This window comes from Sus scrofa, chromosome 13, assembly GCF_054392235.1.
Source record: "Sus scrofa isolate SSC_HxYL_T2T_F1_AM1 chromosome 13, Sscrofa_HxYL_maternal_Yorkshire_Landrace_v2.0, whole genome shotgun sequence".
In the NCBI taxonomy this organism is placed as follows: domain Eukaryota; kingdom Metazoa; phylum Chordata; class Mammalia; order Artiodactyla; family Suidae; genus Sus; species Sus scrofa.
Window position 1 is genome coordinate 133,631,989 of NC_139395.1, and position 19,707 is coordinate 133,651,695.

General features: G+C 36.6%; 1 long non-coding RNA gene across 1 annotated transcript in view; it reads left to right on the plus strand.

Moving 5' to 3' along the window:
* Window position 1: 1 nt before the first annotated feature.
* Window positions 2-19,707, plus strand: part of LOC146397620 (uncharacterized) — a 205,551-nt gene continuing 185,845 nt past the window's right edge. The window contains exons 1-2 of the long non-coding RNA XR_014824396.1: window positions 2-114; window positions 2,056-2,211. This is a non-coding gene — a long non-coding RNA (uncharacterized LOC146397620). The remainder of the gene's footprint in view (window positions 115-2,055; window positions 2,212-19,707) is intronic.

Here is a 19,707-nt window from a genome sequence, read left to right on the forward strand (position 1 = left end):
CGTAAAAGGGGACGGCTGACAGAAGGAAAAGGTCGCTCAAGAAGTGGGCAGGTGGAGAACGCGACTTCGGATTGGTTGATGGGTGGGCGGCTCGCCTCCTTACTGGGTTAAAAGGTGGGGCTCCTGTGTGTTTTGTCCTTTACTCCTGGCCTTAGGGTATTTGGAAATTCCTGCGGGGGAAGAATACTGCTGTAGGAGGGCAGGAGCAATCACTGTGTAACTTCTTCACTCAGAACATTTTTCTTTATTTACCGTTTAGCACTTCCATTTGTCATTTGTTTTGTTTTGTTTTGTTTTTAAACTGTTAGGTGTAATGAATATACATAAATATGCCATAACAAGTCCACGTAAATACGTATCAACCCAGTATAGCAAGGAGAAAACCAAATGAGCAAACCACAGTGTGTTCGAGGTGTTGTTTGGTATCTTTATTTTTTGCATTGTTTAAAAAAGTTTTATTTAAATACGTGACTTGACAGGAACTTATGTGAATGTTTGGGGGTCGATTTTGTGGAAAAGAATTACTACTTCAAAGACAATTAACATTCTGATCATGAGATCTCAAAATCACCATAACTGAAAAATACCTTTTAAAATTTCTCCCCCTCTCCTTAAAATAAAAAGTAAGATTTGGTTTTGCCCTTACAGGGCATCAGTTTCATATATCCCTACATACATGCTTGAGAAGGGAAAAATAATGGAGACAATAGTGGAAATTTTCCAACATGATGTTTGATCAAAATAAATTTGGAATTACTTCCCACTTAGAATTTACAAAGTATTTGGGAAATCTATTCACATTGCAATGAAATTCTGCTTTGAAGAGCTTGTTGATTAGACAAATATGTGAATTTGTTGGCTTTGCTTTTCTCATCTATAAAAATATTCTGTGTTTGGAGCTCCAAGAGCTTTAATAGCCCTAAGATTTTCATACTGTAATTTATTGTCCACAAATGATCCAGCACTAAGACCCTAGTGTTGACGTCTACATCTTTCTCTTTTGCTTCTCTTTTATCTAGCTTTTACCCAACAACTACAAAAGAAGTAACTTTTCTTATGTCAACTGGGACATAAGACCTTGGGAGCAAACTGACAGCAAAAAGCTAGACTGCTCCCTCCAAAACTTTCTGTTATGTGTAGTTTTGTCATGTACAAACTATGACATGCAGCTTGCTCATGGTATACGAGGCCAGTCTTAGGAAACTAGGGGTGGACAACACAAGCAAACACTTGAAGTTAAAAATAGCTCTGTTTTTGGAGGCAAATCAAGCTAGATGTATAGCCTGTCTCTGTGACTTGTTAATTGTTTGACTTTGGACAAGTTATTTCTGACTCTTGAGTTTTCTCATTTGTAAAAACAAGGGTAATGATGGTTACCTTGCCAAATTTTTGTAAGCAGGTAAATCACTTCTTAGGGAGGAATAAATGAGAGGTGAGAAGGAACAGCTAGAAGTATTCTTACTTTGTAGCTTTCAAACTTTTTTTTTTTTTTAACCATGATTCCTAGTAAGAAATGTATTTTACCTTGTGACCTTAGGAAATACATACTTGAACACACACAAATTCACATTGAATTTAATGTGAACTTAAATTGAATTTAATGGAAATTAATGTTTTTGAGACAGTGCTTGTACTTGCTTCAAGAGATGCATGCTGGTCTTTCTATTTCTTGAAAAAATAAACAAAAACAAAGCAAAACCCCAAAACCCATTAAGTTCACAGCTCACTAACTAGTCATGATCTGGGGTTTAGAAAGCATCACTCCAGGAAAATCCACCCTTGGAAATAAGATGCCAGGCAAATAAAAGGTTTTTTCCCCTAAAAACTGTATGTCAGACATTGTGCTAAATGCTTTATGTTGATGATTTCACGTCACTTCATGACAGTAATACTTATTTCTGTTTTGCAGATGATGATATTTTGCCAAATATATTTATTTTCCCCCTCCAGATCCCTTCTCTACTCTTTTACATTCTGTTCTGTGTCCCAGAGGAACACAGGAGGCTAGGAGGCTGACCTTAATGGACTGAATCAATGGGCTTCCTTGTCTTCCAGCTTGGGGTTCAGTTACATCTGTGATCAAAAAAGATCAGAAGACAGGAGGAGAGTGAGTTCATGGTCTTCATTTTTCCATTTTCATTTCTGGTGGTTGCTGAAGGCTAGCTGAGTTTTTCCAGTGAAGAATACAGTTCCTGTTGTGTGTGTGTTCAGGTAATTACTCTCACTCCTTGTTATTTCATGTCTAAGGGTGGTAAGGCGTTCATTGACCCTTGAAGCTGTGCTAGACACTGAATACTTGACTGTCATTTGCTAATTTTCCTCAATCCTGTCCACAACTTTGTGAACAGTCCCCAGTTAAAATTTCTTCAGTTACTCCACTCAGATATGCCCTTTGTTTCCAGCATGAATGGTAATTATTGTGAGAGGCTACTGCAATCAAGTAGGAGTTGGTTACAGCAATAGAGGTAGAAGTGGCTGGATTCCTGCTTATACTTTGAAGGAAGAGCTGATAGAATTTGCTAATGGATGAGATGTAGTATGTGAAAGAAACAAAGGATTAATGAATGACTCCCAAGCAGTAGGTTTTAGTAGCTGGAAGGCTGGAGTTGCCACTTCATGGAACTGGAAGGACTTCAGGAAGAGTGAGCTGGGGGTGGGAGTTTTTGTGTGTTAAATTCGAAATATCAACTGGATATTAAGGAGTTTCACATAGGCATTTGGATATATAATTCTGGTGTCAAGAGAGAGGTCTGAGAATCATCAGCCCATAGATGGTTTTCAAGGCCATGGAGCAGATGAAATCATCCAACGCATAAGTGGAGAGGTAAAGAAAAGGAAGAAGGATTGTGTTTTGATATCTTTCATATTTAGAATCTGGGGATATGAGGAAAATTAGACTGAAAGGGGGTGACCAGAAACTAGGTGAGTGTCCCAGAAGCCAAATGAAGAAAGTGTTCATTTAAAGGTACTCTTTAAAATGCTGCTAATAGTCAAATGAAAGAAAAGCTGAGAATTGACTACTAGAGATCATCGGTGATATTTATGAGAAGAGTTTATGCAAAATAATGGAACAAAATCAGATTGAAGTACATTCAAGAGTGGATGGGAAGAGAAAGGGTGGAGATATGATTTATAAGATATCTCTTTCAAGGAATTTTCCTGAAAACAGAATTAGACAAATAAGGTAGTAACCAGGGGGAGAAGCAGTGTAAGGAGAGTTTTTTGTTTGTTTGTTTTTGAGGTGGAAGAAATAAAAGCATGTTTATCTGCTATAGGAATGATCTTATAGAGGGGAACATTTGACAAAATTCATTGAATTATATAACTTAAGAATGGAAAGGAGTTCCCATTGTGACTCAGCCAAAATGAACCTGAATAGTATCCATGAGGATACTGGCCTTGCTCAGTGTGTTAAGGATCCGGCATTGCTGCAAGCTTTGGTGTAGGTCACAGATGCAGCTTAGGTCCTGCATTGCTATGGCTGTGGCATAGGCCAGCAGCTATAGCTGCTATTCGACCCCTAACCTGGGAACTTCCATACGCCACAGGTGTGGCCCTAAAAAGACAATAAATAAATAAATAAATGTTAAAAGAAAAAAAGAATGAGAAGAAAATGTAGAGATTGTTTCCACCCAGCCCCCCAAACAGCTTTTTCATATGAGGAAACTGGGTCCTAAAGTGGTTATACTGACTTTTCTAAAGTCCTGACAGGGTCCAGTAATTGTTTACCCTTACTGTCCACTTTCTAGTTGTATATTGTGTTAGAGTCATGAGAGGGACATAGATTACTTTTCTCTGTATTTCCTTACCATACTTTTTAGGAATTTGCTCACATGTTGATTAATGGAGTTTAAGCTCCTGACTAGCAGCCATTTAGCCCAGAGAATCTCTTGTTGGTAGCTCCTCACACAATGCAATATGTAAGACTAAATAGCACTCAATAAACAAACATTTAATTTCACTTCCCTTCTCCTTCATTTCACCCCTTTTATTCTCTTCTTTTCTTTCTTATCTCCATTGATCCTACCATGACCTGACAATCTACCATTAAGAATCTATCCTGTTATCTTCTGTTTGGATATTAATATTCCTGATAAATGATCATACTGAGCTATGATCAACAGACTCTTTCTGTTTTAAGGATCCTTTTGATGTTTTAACTAGTAGAAGAAACCTTCTGATTGGGGTGCAGAATGGAAGAAAGAAAGGAGAAACTTAGAGCCAGAGGAATGGAAGACAGTTTGGGTAGAAATATGAGGGCCTAGAGCAGTGGGGAAGTGGAGAGGATGCTGGAAAGCCAGAAGGGAAGGCTTTCTTCCTATTAGCCTCATCTGCATACAAGTAAGGTGATCTCACTCTACCTTGTGGTTATTATTAAATAATTTATCATTATTTCTCTTATGATTTTATCTCCCCTTTCCTCAACTTGTTTTATTCTCCCCTTACTGCATCTGTTTTAGTCTGACTTCCTACTTGCCTTTCTAATTACAAGAACTGTCATCCTTATTTACTCCATAGCATTTGAATGGAGGGCCAGTCAGAGAATTGCAATGTGTTTGACCAGAGTGAGTGTACTCAGGAGGCATGTATTTCTGGAAAAAGGCTCCACTGTCTTCTCAGACTATGAGGAAGGAAAATTGAGGCACTCAGTATTTCAGGGGAAACTTGGAAATTGGAATAGCCTCGGTATCTTTTTCCAAACGATTTCCTAACCAACCCTCCATTTTATCCCATCTTTTCATGTCTTTTTCCATTGAGTTCCTCAATCCTTTTCCACCTTGCCTAGCCACAGTTCCACTGTATACAGCAGCTTTATGCATTGACTAAATCAAGCCCTCCCTGCTGAGCTGTCAGCAAATGAAACTGACCAACAGAACAGTCTATGTAAGTGCATCTTGTGCGTGGGCCAGACAGACAAGTGCAATTATTTGATTGCTGGAGATTGCCACTAAATGAGGGTGAAATAGTGGGTCTGAGACTTGTTGGTGAATATTATTAATAATATAGTGTCATGCATTAATAACATAGTGTCATGTGAATCAAAGCTACATTGGAGGGTTTGAAATCCCATTTTAAATCGCATTTCCAGGGAGCTAGCTGGTGGAAGATATGAGAAATAATAAAGCAAAGTGTCTTTAAGCATCCATTTGGGAGTTTCAGTCTGACCTAGGCTGAAGTTAAAAGAATATACACTGCTCTCATGAGTCTTTTGGTGGCCAGAGTGAAGCATAGGATTCATCTCTAGATAATTATCATAAAAATTACATTACTATAGTGTTCTGCTAAGAAAAATCATGGTCATTTTCAGCATTAGAAATCTTCAAGAGAGGACATTGCAAAAACTTCATGAAATTCTTTCTGGCAACTGTAAAGCCTCAGTTATGTTATCATCCACTTCCTTAGCCCACCACAGACAACCCTTCCAGTTCTCTCTGCTTCTGCTTTCATAAACCTCATGGTCCTGCCAAAAGGGATTTGTCATCATTATTCTCCAGTTGTGTCCTGGTCCACTGTGCCTTGGCTTGAGTAAAAGTTATTCTCTCCATTCCAAGTGCCTTATTCTCTCCCAGCTCTGTTTATCAGTTAAAGGCCCAGATCAAATGTGCCTTTTGTGAAGCTTTCTTTGTTCATTTGTCTGGAACAAATGTCTACAAACTTTTTATGTAAAGTAAAAGATAGTACAATTTTAGGCTTTGCCATAGACCTATATTCTTCTTTGTTTTATTGAAATTTAGACTATCCTTAGCTTGCAGTCCATTCAAAAACAGAACACAGGGTAAATTAGGCTCATAGACTGTAGTTAGCCAATCCAGGGTCTAAAGTAATCTCTTCTTTCTCTGAACTCCTGTATAATTTCATGTTATGCATGCCACTTATCACATCTAGCCTTGTATAGAAATTATTGGTATACAAACATTTTTTTCTATTGGACCAAAGATCCTTGAGAGTAGAAATCATTTCTTGTATACTTTATTTACTCCCTATGTCTATTATGGTATCTGAACACAGAGAATCCTCAAAGGATATTTTTTAAATGAATGAATAAATTATCTTTCAGTCAGAACATAATTTATTTCCCAATTCCTCTAAGCCCTTAATTTTCTGATTGGTAGATCTTTCATCTTTACTCTGACCCTGGACCCCTTAATAAGGCCATGGGCACCATAAATGCAGCTGGTAATTAGACATAGAAAATTATTTTCATTTATTAAATATTGAATTAATTGAGCACTTATTATATGCAAATCTCTGAGAAAACATCAATAGACAAGATAGACAGAAACTTCAGCACCTGTGGTGTTTTGCAGTCCAGGCTGGGAATAGTGATCATAATATGAGCTCTCTTCCTGGTATGTATCAACTTCACTTTCCTATTTTTCCAGATCATTCACTTAATATTATTTGCCACTTGGTTTGCCAGGGTGCAAGAAATAATAATAAAACTGTAATAGTAGAAGTTGATACTTATCGTATACCTTATATAGTCATAGGTATACTTTTTATTTTCTTCACTTATTTTGTCTTTTCCATCTTTTTAGCGCCATACCCATGGCATATGGAGGTTCCCAGGCGAGGGGTCAAATTGGAGCTGTAGCCACCGGCCTACGCCACAGCCACAGCCACGCCATGTCCGAGCCGCATCTGTGACCTACACCACAGCTCACAGCAACTCTGAGCAAGGCCAGGGATCAAACCTACAACCTCATGGTTCCTAGTCAGATTTGTTTCTGCTGTGCCACGACGGGAACTCCTATTTATTTTGTCTTTTTAGGTCCTCACCTGCGGCATATAGAAGTTCCTGGGCTACGGGTCTAAGTGGAACTGCAGCTGTGGGCGTATGCCACAGCCACAGCAATGCCAGATCTGAGATGCATCTGCAGTCTACACCAGAGCTCACTGCAATGCCAGATCCTTAACTACTGAGCAGGGATAGGGATCAAACCCATGTCCTCACGGATACTAGTCGGGTTCGTTTCCACTGAGCCATCCAGATATCATTTTTAGTATCTACAACCACATAAGGAGTTTAATGAAGCAATTAACTTCATTTATTTATTTTGTTGTCAATGTGAATAAATGTGATCACTGCTGTCACTTAACCAGATAACAGGAGATAAGCCAGTCAGCTGGAGACAACATCCTGATCACAAGCTAAATATAACATATTCATTTATAATAGGCATATCATGCTTAATAATTGGTGGTGGTTTTAAAATAACTTACTTAGTAAGTAAAGGTGTGGAGGTTTGATTTAAGGTCTGTTTGAATCCTAAGCCTCATTTTTACAATGTAATCAAAATATCATTGGGTCATGTTAAGTTTCATTCTGAGCATGGATTTACATTGAAATGAATGACAGTGAAGCAAAAAAAAAGAAAGAAAAAAAGAAAAATAACTACAAATGCAATTAGTTGAAAGAACGTAAGATATTTTCTAAAAGAAAATCTCTAAAGAAAATATCAGAAAAGGGAATAAATTGTTAGTAGTCACAAGAATTTCTTTGAGGTCCTTTTTCCTTATTTTATCTTTCTTACTTTATCTATGTCTGCTTCACATAAAGTCCATTGCCAGACAAAACTTAACTCTCCCAATTCTCCCCCAATGCTGTTTGCTCAACTCTTTCTCCTCTTGCCACTACTCCTCAAACAATTTTATTTTCTGCTTCCACTTACTCCCCATTTTAAAATATTTTCTCCCTTTCTGCAATGCATATTTTTCCTGGTCAGATTCTAAGATAGCCCTTGAGATTCCTAGTCACTGGTGTAAACCCCCTGTATGATTCTCTGCTGTTGGGTATGAGCTGGACCTGTAAGCATGGTGGGAACATGGCCCTCTTGATTGATTACTTCAAAGTGTGATTACAGCAAAGGTGATGAGATAGTCACTTCTGTTGTTACACTACTTTATGTAAGACACCATTGTAGCAGAGTGGAGTGAGATTCTCTTGCTTGCTTTGAATAAGTAAGCTATTGTGTTTTCAAAGGCTTTGTGGCTAGTACCTAAAGGTGGCTTCTAGGAGCTCATCAACCTCTAGGAGCTGATAGCTGTAAGAAAGACTACAGGAACTGAATTCTGCCAACAACCTCATTGAGCTTAGATGAGACCCCCAAGCCTCAGATGAGATTGCAACCCTGGCTCGCACATTGATTTCAGCCTTGTGAGATCCTGAGCAGAGAACTTAGCTGCAGTGTGCCCAGACTTCTGACCTAGTGAGGTAATAAATGTTATTGTAAGTCAGTATGTTTGTGGTGATTTATGACAGCAATATGAAATAGATACATGTACATTAGTTTGGTATCTGTGATAAGGTCCAGAAATATCAGAGGAAAGGGAAAGAAGCGTATTTATATTTTGGTTCATACATTTATATTTTTATGTTCTTACACCATTATTCTAGTTCTAATCTGTTTTCCCCAGCATAATGCAATAGATCACAATATAATAAATAAATACGATATAGTGAAACAACACACCGGAAGAATGTGGTATCTTTCTATCACAATAGTGGCTCCCTCTACCTATAAATTTCCACGGGTGAGTCTAAGGTTTGTGTAGTTTGTCAAAGCCCCCTGGAAGGTGGGATATGCATATGCTTTGGGCTGAGATCTACTGCAATATATATATGCCTTTTTTTAAAAAATAGCTGCACCTGCAGCATATGGAGTTTCCCTGGCTATGAGTTGCATTGGAGCTGCAGCTGCTGGCCTGTGCCATAGGCCATAGCAATGCCAGATCCCAGCTGCATCTGTGACCTACATTGCAGCTTGCAGCAATGCCAGATCCTTAACACACTGAGTGAGGCCAGGGATCGAACCTGCATCCTCATGGACACTATGTTGTATTCTTAACCCACTGAACCACAATGGGAACTCTGAAAAAATTATTATTTTAAAGATTTTTAAAACTGGATCTGCTACCCATCTCTGGCCTAAATCATACATTGACTTTATTTGATTTCAGAGTCAGAGGCCAGTGAGAGTTTTCATATGCCCCCTCTTCATGATAAACCCAGTGCTAAACATTGTCTAGATATAACCTGTCCTTCTGCTTCCTACCTAAAGATGGGATTCTTTAATCATCAAGTCAGTTATGGGCTTCCAGGAAAGTTGTTATGGCTCTCTTGGTAATTATAGGTACTTGGTAAAGAAGATAACTGCAAGCATCCACATACCCAGTGGTTTGTTGGAGAGAGGTGTTGGTGGAAGTGGTAGAGGCATTATGGTTCCTTGCATGAAATTTGTTCAGGGAAGAAATAGTAGACTTTGGTAACATCTAACACAGCTCCTCTTTCTCGTTTCCCCCTATTTTTTCATCTTTTTTTTCCGTCAATGTTCATGCAGAGAATTACATTGATTTTTTAATGTTAGGACAGTTTTGCATTCCTTAGTTGGATCATGGTATATTTATTCTTTTTAGGTATTGCTGGATTTGATTTGCTAATCTTTCATTTAAGGTCTGTACCTATGTTTACTTAAGACATTGGCCTATAGTTTTCCTTTCTCATAATGTCATTTCAGGTATTGATGTCAAAGTTCTGCTGACCTCATAAAATGAATTGGGTTGGGTGGTAGGCTAGAAAAATACTCCCTCTCCCCAGTGACATGCATGACCCAATCCCTAGAATCTATTAATGTGACCTTATTTGGAAAGAGTCTTTGCAGATAAGATTAAGTTAAGATTCTTGTGGGAAGATTATCCAGGTTGGCCCTAGATGCCATTGTATGTGTCCTTATAAGAGTAAGGCAGACAGAGATTATACAAAGAAGAAAAGAAGACAACAAAGATGGAGGCAGAGACTGGACAAGCCAAGGAATGTCGGCAGCCCCCAGAAGCTGGAAAAGGCAAAGAACAAATTCTCTCCTTGAAGCTCCAGAGGGAGTATGACCCTGTTGACACCTTGACTTTGGCCCGGTGAAACTGATATTAAACTTCTGTCCTCCAGAACTGTGAGAACATAAATCTCTCTTGTTTTAGGCCAGTGTGTAGTAATTTGTTACAGCAGCCATGGACGGTAGCCACAGTCAACTAATGTATGTATAGTGTTCCTTATTTATTATTATTATTTTTAAATTCTTTGGAGAAAGTGAAAAATTGTTATAATTTTTTGGGAGTTCCCATTGTGGCTCAGTGGGTTAATAATCTGACTAGTATCCAGGCAGATGTGAGTTTAATCCCTGGCCTTGTTCAGTGGGTTAGGGATCCAGTGTTGCTGTGAGCTGCAGTGTAGGTTGCAAATGCGGCTTGGATCCCGCCTTGCCACAGCCGTGGCATAGGCCAACAGCTGCAGCCCTGACTCGACCCATAGCCTAGAAACTTCCATATGCCACAGGTGTGGCCCTATGTAGTGAAAAAAATGTTATTATAATATCTTTATAAAATGTTTGATAGAAGTCACGAGTAAACACTTTTGAACTGAGGTTTTTCGGGGTAGGTTTTAATTATAGATTTAATTCCTTTTATAGTTATATATTTTCTCTCTCTGTAGTAAGTTATATATTTTTAGGAATTTACTCTTTAATCTAAATTTCTAAATTTAATGACATAAAATAATTTAAAATATCCTCTTAATATCTTTGTAGTGTCTGTATTATCCATAATGATGTCTTCTTGGGATAGCTATGCTGTTTTATTTCTTCATCAGTCTCATTAAATATTTATCAATTTAACTGGTTTTCTGGAGAGCCCAAATTTAACTTTATCTTCAATATTATATATTTGGTTTTGGCTTGATTAATTTCTGGCCATATTTTTACTATTTTCTTTCTGTTATTTATTTTGAGTTTATTTTCCTCTTCATATTCTAACTTCTGATGTTTGCTTAACTTATTAATTTTCAGCCTTTCCTCTTTTCTCATACATGTATTTTAAGACTATGAACTCCCCACTAAGCACTGCTTTTGCTATTTCCCACAAATTTTGATATGCAGTATTTTCATAATCATTCAAATCCAGATTTTCCTGATTTGTATTGAGATTTTGTCTTTAATTCACTAGTTGTATAGAAGTGAGTTTACTTATTTTCAAACTTGTGGGATCTTTAAGTTACTCTTAAAAATAACTTCTTGCTTAATTACAGTGGGTCAGAAAATATTCTACATTGTTTGATTAGTTTGAGATTTCCTGAGATTTGCTTTATGGCTCAGGATATGGGCACTTCTAATAAATATTTCATGTGTCTTTGAAAGAGATACGCATTCTGCCATCGTTCAATAGATATTTTTATTTTGTTTGCTAATAGTGTTTAAATCTTCTATATTTTATTGATTATTTGTCCTAACATATTCTGAAAGAGATATGTTAAAATATTCTACTATAATTAAGCATCTCTCCATTTCCACTTTTAGTTTTTTTGATTTTTGCTTTGCATGTTTGGAGGCTATTTAACATGCACAGAAATTGAGAATTATTGTATATTCACGTTGTTTTTATATCCAGTAATGTTTCTTACCTTAAAGTTTTATTTTTTTTTAATATTGGTATATCTATACCAATTTTCTTTTGGTTATCCTTTGTAAGCTGTATTTTTTCACAGAATTTCATTTTCAACTGTTTCTTTTTTCTTTTTATTTTCTTCCAGTTTTATTGAGATGTAATTGACATATAGCATTGCATAAATGTAAGGTATACCGAGTAGTGATTTGACTTACATACATCATGAAATGATTATCACAAAAAGTTTAGTGAATATCCAATTCTTCTCATATGGATAAAAAGCAAAATAAAGGGAAATTTTTTTTCATTGTGATGAGAACTTTTAGGATTACTCTCTTAATGACTTTCATGTATATCATACAGCAGTGTTAATTGTGTTATATTGTATAATATATCCCTAGTAGTTATTTTGTAACTGGAAGTTTGTACTTTTTAACTGCATTCGTCCAGTCCCCCATTCTCTAGCTCCACTTCTAGAACCTCAAATCTAATCTCTTTTGCTATGAATTTGTTTGATTTTCAAATATAATTGATCTTTAACATTAAGTTAGTTCTTGGTACATGACATAGTGATTTGGTGTTTTTATACTTTACAAGATGATTACCACAATTGATCTACTTACCATCTGTTACCATACAAAGATACTACATTATTATTGACTAAATTCCCCACACTGTACACTTCATACCTGTGACTAATTAATTCGGCTCTGGTTGTTTGTACCTCTTAATATCACTTACCTGTTTCTCTCATCCTTACTTCTTTTTTGTTTGTTTGTTTTGTAGGTGAGAAGTAGATTTATTAATATGTTTTGTAAAGAGGATGCAGGAAAATGGGGCATGAGAGGATGGTCATGTCCCAGGTCTCAGGCGAGTTCCTGGGACAGACTGCCAAATGAGGGTCCTTAGTTCCATGCAGGAAAGAACTCTAGAGCAAGCCATAGTAGGGTGTAGCAGAGATATATACTCCATAGGCAGAATGCCACCCTCTCAGAAGGTGAGAGGAGCCTCAGCCCTATTTCTTTATATTTAGTGTATTTTTGTAAGCAGTATATGATTGAGGATTTAAAAATTTCCAATCTGATAATTTTAGTCTTTTAATTTGTCTATTTCATCTGTTTATATTGAGTATAACTAATGGTATATTATTTGTTTTCTATTTAACCCTCCTACTTTGTGTTCTCTTTGTTTTCCCTTCTTGTATTCTTCGGGGTTAGTCAAATGTTTTGTTTCATTTTAAAATTCCATTTTTGGTCCTCTATTACTAATTGGTTATGCACTCTTACAATTCCTTCTAGTTGCTACTCTGATAGTACAGCATGGATCTTTAATTTATTAAAATCTAATTTGGGAGTTCCCGTCGTGGTGCAGTGGTTAATGAATCCGACTAGGAACCATAAGGTTGTGGGTTCGATCCCTGGCCTTGCTCAGTGGGTTAAGGATCTGGCATTGCCGTGAGCTGTGGTGTAGGTTGCAGACACGGCTCGGATCTCGCGTTGCTGTGGCTCTGGCATAGGCTGGCGGCTACTGCTCTCTTTGGACCCCTAGCCTGGGAACCTCCATCTGCTTTGGGAGCGGCCCTAGAATGGCAAAAAGACAAAAAGACAAAAAAAAAAAAAAAAAAAAAAAAAAACTAAGTTAATAGTTTGCTGTTTCCTAAAAGACTTTACCTTTTCCGCCTTTTGTGTTATTGTTGTCATGTATTTTAATTATGTATGTATTTTATTTTTTAAATTTATAGCTTTTGATTTATTTGGCATATTTATTTGCATTTTTCTTTTTAATGTATAGATATATATTTTTATTAACATGTAGGTGATATAGAATGTTGTGCTAATTTCTGCTGCACAGAAAAGTGACTCAGTTATATGTATACCTCCTTTTTTATATTCTTTTCCATCATGGTCTATCTCAGGTGACCAGATATAATTGCCTGTGCTATATATATACGATATATATATATAGTAGGACCTTGTTATTCATCCTTTCTAAATGTAATGGTTTGTATTTGCTAACCCCAAACTCCCTGTCTATCCCTCTCCCTCCCACTCTCACTTGACAACCACAAGTCTGTTCTCTATGTCTGTGGATCTGTTTCTGTTTTGTAGATAGGTTCATTTGTGCCATATTTTAGATTCCACATATAAGTGATATCATATATTATTTGTCTTTCTCTTTCTGACCTACTTTACTTAGTATGAGAATCTCTCATTGCATCCTTGTTGCTGCAAATGCCAATATTTCATTCTTTTTATTTCATTCTTTTTAATGACTGAGTAATATTCCATTGCATATATGTACCACATCTTTTTAATCAGTTCATCTATTGATGGACATTTAGGTTGTTTACATGTCTTGGCTATTGTAAATAGTGCTGCTATGAACATAAGCGTACATTTACATGTATTTTAAATACCAGAAACTTTATTTTTATTTTATGCAGGCGATATTCATTAAGATTTACTGGGATATTTGTCTTTTTATTGTCACTTATTCTTTTTGTTTTCCTTTTCTTCATTTCCATGACTCTGTGTGTGGTCGTAGCCCCTCTACCCAAAGAAATACTTTAGTATTTATTTTATTACACATCTGTCAGTGACCTACAGTTACTGTTTGCTTGGAAATATCGTATTTTGTTTTCTTTATTAAAGGCATATTCACTATGTATACAATTGTAGATTAATACCTATTTTTTTCATCACTTTAGATAAAAACTTTTCATTATCTCTGGTTCCCATTGTATTCTGGTGAAAAGTAAGATCTCAGTCTATCTAATTTTTCAACTTTATCATTTTTCTTTGGGTGCTTTTAAGTTTTTAAAATCTTTTTTTTTAGCAATTTTAATATACCTGTATGTGGATTTTTTAAAATTTTCACTTCTTGGGGACAATTTTTCTTCATAAACCTATGGTTTTTTCATTTTGACAAATTCTCAGTCATATTTCTTCAAGTATTATTTCAACATCTTTTTTTTCCTCTCTTTCTAAAACCTAAATTAAATATGTGTGAAAACTTCTTACTGTAACTGCTTTCTTTTGCTCTGTGAATTAGTTATCTGTGACTGAGTAACAAATTACCTCAAAATTTATGGCATAAAGCAAACATTAGTTATCTTAGTTTCTCTAGATCAGGAATTAAGGAGCAGCCATCGTTATTCCTTAAGCTCTCTCATAAGGTTGCAGACTAGATGTCAGTCAGACATCTAAAGGTTTGAAGAGGATTGAAGGGAAATCTTTCAAGATGGTTCATTCGCACAGCTGTTGAAAGGAAGCTTCTTTTCTCATGTGGATTACTCAAAAAGGCTGCTTGAGTATCTTCATGATACTTTTATTTAATCTGGCTCTCCACAGATTAAATGAAAAGAGAGAGAATGCAAAGAAGAGACTGCAGTGTCTTCTGTGACATAGTCTTGGAAATCATACACTTACTTCTGACATATTTTATTTACTTGAAGTGAGTAAGTGGGTGTACAGAAGTAGAAATATAATATTGTACACATGCAACATATAATGTCATAAGCTAATGTTACCATGATAAAAATAAATCTAAAAAAACTAGCAAGATATGATTACAAAGAAAGAAGGGTTTTTAATAAAGAATGCGCAGAAAATACCTGTTCTTTTCTTTTGTAGCAAAAATATTGCTCATATTCTGGTAATGGACATAGAAAAATATTGCTCATATTCTGGTAATGGACATATTTTGCTTGAAACACAAATAATAGCCATTCTTACTTCTAGTTGAGAAGAATATTAGTTGCATGGTAGAGATCTCTGGCCTTGTGGTTATAAGTTTCTTTGGAAATTCCTTATATAATTTAAATGGATGGACAAGCTTATGTGGCTTTTTTGCTTTTTTTTTTTTTTTTTTTTTTTTAACTCCACCCATGGCATGCATAACTTTCTAGGCCAGGGATCTAACCTACCCGACAACAGTGACCTGAGCCACAGCAATGATATGACTTGATGTTTAACCTGGTAGACCACCGGGGAACTCCATTTTTAAAATTTAGTGATAAGGGGAAGGAGAAAGAGGGAGAGAGAGAGGTGGGGGGTGGGGGAGAGTGAGAAGGGGAGAGAGAAAATGGGAACAATAACAAACTAATTTGTTGTGATTTTACTGACTGCACGGCTAAACAGACTTGTATATAGACCTGTGGGATGAACTGTCATGGGGATTAATTACTTGGAAGTTGTGGCTGGATGTTACTGTGGGTAGGAGGAGAATTTGATACTTTGGATTTTTGGTTGAGTCCTGTGTAGAGAAAAACTTCAAAGAGAAGTTGAAGGAGTTTCTTTAATGATGGGCTTTTTGAAATTAGAGACTGGCAAAACTGTTTTAATTCCCAGCAATTACTGAGACGTAGAAAGGGCATAAGGGTTTGCCACTAGGAACTCTGGGGGAATCAACTGCTATTTCATTAATTTGGTGCTGTGACAGTGAGACATACAATGAGAGCACAATAGGCAGCTAGAATTATGGTATGGTTACAATTGAGTATGGAAAATTCAGATTTTGTGGTCATCATTCTGGGGGTGAGATGAACGCCCTCAGAAAGAAAGATTCTGTTAAAAACAGTGATTCTGTATAAACTACAAATAGAAAGTTCTATCATTTTAAAAACATGATTAATTTATGCTTTCTTTTTTTTTTTTTTCCCATTTCTTGGGCCACTCCTGTGGCATATGGAGGTTCCCGGGCTAGGGGTTGAATCGGAGCTGCAGCTGCCAGCCTACGCCAGAACCACAGCAACGCAGGATCCAAGCCGCGTCTGCAACCTACACCACAGCTCACGGCAACGCCGGAACCTTGACCCACTGAGCAAGGGCAGGGATCGAACCCTCAACCTCATGGTTCCTAGTCGGATTCGTTAACCACTGCGCCACGACGGGAACTCCTATGCTTTCATTTTTAAAATTCTTGGCCATATCCCTCATTTGAGATAGCTTGGATCATTCAAAATTGAAAGGTTTTTTAGATGGAATATAAAGAATAGTAAAACTGAAAGGAATCTATCAGGTAGCAGAGTAGGATTAGCTTGCAGGTGATGAGTTTGCTGAGGGTTAGGAAATGAAAAGAAAAACAGAATTAAGAATTAAGAACTAGCCTCCTTTGTCAAAGGTTAATTGTAGGTGTCTGGGTTTATTTCTGGGTTCTCTGTTCTGTTTCATTGGTCTGTATGTCTGTTTTGGTATCAGTACCACACACACAGTCTTGATGACTGTGGCTTTGTAGTATTTTTTGAAGTCTGGGAGAGTTACGCCTCCTCCTTGGTTTTTGTTCCTTAGAATTGCTTTGGCAACTCTGGGTCTTTTGTGGTTCCATATAAATTTTTGGATTGTTTGTTCTAGTTCTGTGAAAAATGTCATGGGTAATTTGATAGAGGAATCTATAGATTGCTTTGGGTAGTATGGCCGTTTTTACAATATTAATTTTTCCAACCCAGGAACATGGAATATCTTTCCATTTCTTTACATATTCTTTAATTTCCTTGATTAATGTTTTATAGGCCTCAGCATATAGATCTTTCACCTCTTTGGTCAGGTGTCAACCCAGGTATTTGATTTTTGGGGGAGCAGTTTTAAAGGGTATTGTATTTTTTTTCCTTTTCTAATATTTCATTGTTAGTATACAGAAATGTAACTGATTTCTAAATATTAATGTTATATCCTGCTACTTTTCTGAATTTGTTGATCAGTTCAAGTAGTTTTTGAGTTGAGTCCTTAGGGTTTTCTATATATCGTATCGTGTCATCTGCAGACAGTGACAGTTTTACCTCTTCTTTTCCTATTTGGATGCCTTTTATTTCTTTTGTTTTTCTGATTGCTATAGCTAGGACTTCCAGTACTATGTTAAATAACAGTGGTGAGAGTGGGCATCCCTGTCTTGTTCCAGATTTTAGTGTGAAGGCTCTCAGCTTTTCTCCATTGAGTATTATATTTACTGTGGGTTTGTCATAAATGGCTTTGATTATGTTCATTCAGCAAGAATTGAAACTAGAACACACCCTCACACCATGCACAAAAATAAACTCAAAATGGCTGAAAGACTTAAATATAAGACAAGACACCATCAAACTCCTGGAAGAGAACATAGGCAAAACGTTCTCTGACATCAGCCTTACAAGTGTTTTCTCAGGTCAGTTTCCCAAAACAACAGAAAGAAAAACAAAAATAAGCCAATGGGATCTAATCAAACTGACAAGCTTTTGCACAGCGAAGGAAACCATAAAAAAAAAAAAACCAGACAATTTACAGAATGGGAGAAAATAGTTACAAATGATGCAACTGACAAGGGCTTAATCTCTAAAATATACAAACAACTTATACAACCTAACAGCAAAAAAACCAACAACCCAATGGAAAAATGGACAAAAGACCTGAATAGACTGTTCTCCAAGGAAGATATACAGATGGCCAACAAGCACATGAAAAAATGCTCAACATCCCTGATTATTAGAGAAATGCAAATCACAGCTACCATGAGATACCACCTCACACCAGTCAGAATGGCCATCATTAATAAGTCCACAAATAACAAATGCTGGCAAGAGTGTGGAGAAAAGGGAACCCTCCTACACTGTTGATGGGAATGTAAGCTGGTACAACCACTATAGAGAACAGTATGGAGGTACCTTAGGAAACTATACATAGAACTACCATATGACCCAGAAACCCCACTCTTGGGCATATGTCTGGACAAAACTTCCCTTGAAAAAGACACATGCACCTGTATGTTCATTGCAGCTCTATTCACAATAGCCAAGACATGGAAACAACCTAAATGTCCATCAACAGATGAATGGATTAGGAAAATGTGGTATATATACACAATTCAATACTAGTCAGCCATAAAAAAGAACAAAATAATGCCATTTGCAGCAACATTGATGGAACTAGAGACTCTCATACTGGGTGAAGTAAGTTGGAAAGAGAAAGACAAATATGTAATATCACTTATATCTGGTACCTAATATACAGCACAAATGAATCTTTCCACAGAAAAGGAAGTCATCGACTTGGAGAATAGACTTGTGGTTGCCTGGGGGGAGAGGGAGAAAAATGGGATGGATTGGGAGCTTGGGGTTAATGGATGCAAACTGCTGCCTTTGGAAAGGTTTAGCAATGAGATCCTGCTCTGTAGTGCGAGAACTATGTCTAGTTGCTTATAATGGAGCATGATACTAGGAGAAAAAAGAATATATACATGTATGTGTAACTGGGTCATCATGCTGTACAGTAGGAAAAAAGTTGTATTGGGGAAATAACAATAAAAAAAGAATTAAGAACTGAACCATTCATTCTTCATAAACTGGAATGTGGTTTATAGTAAATTAACTGCAATAGTTAGACATATGGGCTCAGTCTCAATACCAGAAAGTATTCATTGGATGAAATAGGAATAAATTTAGAGTTGAGTGATTTCTGCAGACTTCACTTTCTTTCTCTCCTTAGGTCACTGTTCAGACAGTTTCAGTAGTTTCTTTCTTTCTAGAAATTTGTCCTTCTCTACTAGGTTATTTAAAATTTTTACATATAACTGTTCACAGTATTGCCTTATCCTTTTTTATTTCTGTAAAGTTGGCATTAATGTCCTCTTTTTCAATCATGTTTTTAAAATTTTATGCATTCTCTCTTATTTTTTCTTTGGCCAGTTTAGATAAAAGTGTGTCAGTTTTGGAGTTCCCATCGTAGCTGAGTGGAAATGAATCTGACTAGCATCCATGAGGACGCAAGTTCCATCCCTGGCCTTGCTCAGCAGGTTAAGGGTCTGGCATTGCTGAGGCTGTGGTGTAGGTTTCAGATGTGGCTTGGATCTGGTATTGCTATGACTGGTGTAGGCTATCAGCTATAGCTCAGATTCGACCCCTAGCCAAGGAACCTCCATATGCCTTGGGTTTAACCCTAAAAATCCAAAAAAAAAAAAGAAAAGTTTGTCGATTTTTTTTTTGGTCTTTTCAAAGAGCCTATTTTATGTTTTATTGATTTTCTCTTTGTTTTTCTTGTCTCTATTTTATTTATCTACAGTCTAATTTTTATTATTTTCTTCTGCTGTTTGCTTTGGGTTTAATTGGCTTTTTTTCTAGTTTCTTAAGGTGGAAATTTAGGTTATTGATTTGGGATATTTCTTCTTTTTAAATGTTACTATCTAATGTCCTTTCATTTCAGTCTGAAAAACTCTCTTAAGTATTTATTATAGGGCAGATCTAGCTGGACAACTTTTTCAGTTTTTTAGTTTCTGGCAATGTTTTAATTTCTCCTTCATTTTTGAGGA